This window comes from Gekko japonicus, unplaced genomic scaffold (assembly GCF_001447785.1).
Source record: "Gekko japonicus isolate JY-2015 unplaced genomic scaffold, Gekko_japonicus_V1.1 scaffold4388, whole genome shotgun sequence".
NCBI classification, from domain to species: domain Eukaryota; kingdom Metazoa; phylum Chordata; class Lepidosauria; order Squamata; family Gekkonidae; genus Gekko; species Gekko japonicus.
Window position 1 is genome coordinate 27,672 of NW_015177147.1, and position 2,845 is coordinate 30,516.

Genomic DNA, 2,845 nt, shown 5'->3' on the forward strand with positions numbered 1-2,845 from the left:
AACCGTACAAATCAGCCCATATGCCAACAAATAGAAACACAATACAGTGATTTGTAATATTGTATATAGTAATAATAATAGGGCAAGGTGATAAAAGTTCGGAACAGTAATCTCGAGTATCACAGTAATTAAAACACTTGCAGTAAGAAACTTAATTATCTGGAGAGGGATCATAGATACACCTTATCTCTCTCACTCACTCTCCACCTCCTTTCCTCTTCTCTCTTTTCTTTCATTTTTTTCTTGGCCCCTAAGTACATTTGCCAGGAATTCTGCCACCTGCTCAGTAACTTCAGGGTTTTTATCCGCTAGTAATAATTCAATACCTCTATTGGTCGCAGCCTTAGAGAGTTGAAGGAGCGGGCTAATCAAGTGTGAACGTAGCTGAGTAAACAGCGGGCAGTTTAAGAGGATATGCTGAACAGAGTCAGGTTCTTTGCAGAGACATCTGCAGAATCTTGCCTCATAGGGGATGCCCTTGTATAGCCCTGGGACCACGGCTGAAGAAAATATATTGAATCTGGCCAGCATAAATGCTCTGCGTTGAGAAGGGATTGTTAGACTTGAAAAGTACTGAGCCATAGAGTTTTGTGACTCAAAGCCTTTCTTGTACTTAAGATAAACAGTTTACTTTAAAAATTCCATACGAGACAGGCTAAAAGCAATTGAATGGATATAAAATAAAATTAAAATACTGTTCCGGGCAAGTAGCGCTGCAGCTCAGATGTCCTCCCTCGTCAACCGAAACTTAAAGGACACCATTATCACTAACCAGAGAAACAGTAATGGCTATTTTTCAAGAACATCTCAAACAAGCTTGATACACTTATTCACACAGTAAAAGCCTCCAATGAGATGACGAAGTATTATAAGAACACAAGAGAAGCCAATGTTGGATCAGGCCAATGGCCCATCTAGTCCAACATTCTGTCACACAGTGGCCAAAAATATCAGGTTCCATCAGGAGGTCTATCAGTGGGGCCAGGACACTAGAAGCTCTCCCACTGTTGTCCCCCCCCCCAGCACCAAGAATACATCACCTGCCCCAGCCTGTGAGTTCTTATCTATACCTTGTGGCTAATAAGCACTAATGGACCTCTGCTCCATATGTTTATCCAGTTCCCCCCCTTTTTATATCAACAAAGGTTTATTCAAGGTTTTCCACATGTAACAATACAAGAATATAACAACAATATGATGAGAAGAGCAAAAGGAATAACAACAAACATTAGTTAACATTATCTAAATACTTAAAGAGGTATCATTATGCTCATTAACATAACATCTATTTTGCTGCTGACAACAGTTCATTGATGGGTTAGTAGCTTTAACCTATATGTTACTTTAAATAATTCTATTTTCAGAAACAAAGCCAGTAGTTATCATTAGCAAAAGAGGGGACCACTTCCTTTTCTGAGAGAAACTGAATTATTGGAAACCACTTACATATAAATGGTGTTTGATAATCCTTGTTAGTGTGATTTGCTATGCCATCCGTTATTTTTCCCATAATAAATTGCATCCAAAGCTTATCATACCATAGGTCTAATGATTTTGGATACAGGGGCATTCCCACCAACAATGCCAGAATGTCCCAGGAAGACCACAGCCTTTCCAGCATAGTGGGCTGGTTGTTCTATTTATATTATTCAATCTTTGGGGAGTATAGTACCATCGAGTCATTCATTATTTTAACAAACTGAAAATTAATGTTAAAAACTTTTGATTTGTTTGATTGGGCTTGCCACACCCTTTGCCAAAATGAGTCTGAGAGTTCTTTACCAAGATCTTCTTGCCATTTCTTTTGAAAATTGAATTGTTCTGCCTTAGTATTTCTAAGTAAGATTTGTTGTATGAAGGAAACTAAACCCTTTGATTCACCATCATAGTTTTTGATGAGTGATTCAAACTCTGATAAATGTGTAAAAGATGTGCCTGTTCGCTTGAATTTCTCTATAACATCTCTAGCTTGGAGATAACTAAACCAATGAATCCGTATTTGCGCTTTCCTTTCCAATTGGTCTTTCTCCAGCACATTCCCTTTATATGTCCAATCTATAGGACGGGCTATTCCTGCTCTAAACCATTGAGATATGGTCTTGGCATCCTTTCCCAAAGTGACCAATCTTTGTTGGTCAGGAATGCGACTGGAGAGTTCTGCTGTAGGAGGACTTCAAATGGTCCCAAATTTTCAAGGAGGTGTTTAAGAAACTATTGTCTTTTATTTGGGGAGCATCAAAACACAAATTGCTGCAAAAGTTCATACAATCAAGAATAATAGACAATAATAAAGATGATGAGCTTCGTAGTGTGTATAATTCCTTGTTTTAATCAACAACAGGACGCCATCCAGAAGAGGTGATGACGTCAAGAAGACACGGACATCTCGAGTAAACATCCGTTTCAAAAATTTTCTTTGTCAAACAAGTCTCCTATCAAAGAGTAAACACAGCTTCAAGCAAGGAACACCCTGACCCCATTCTCTCAAATTTTATAATAAACAATAATCAATAATACCTACAGTTCCGTGTTCTTTCTTAGTACAGTCAACAGCAATATAATTCTAAGATTCTGTGAACAAAAAATTCTTTCATTTAATACACAATATATTTCAAATTGTTTTCTTAAACATTAATGATGTCATCTTATTGCCATCTTACCAGATAATTCTTTTCACAGCTCTCAGCTAACAATCTTTAAGTCGGACTACAAGTCTTAACACCTGTATATGGGATTTCGATTATATAGGAAGCCTCTGAAGACCACGTGCCATTCCTACTGAAGGTGCCAACTTATCAGTGCTATTCACCAATTCACTGTTAGTCTAACATCATTTTCACAAACA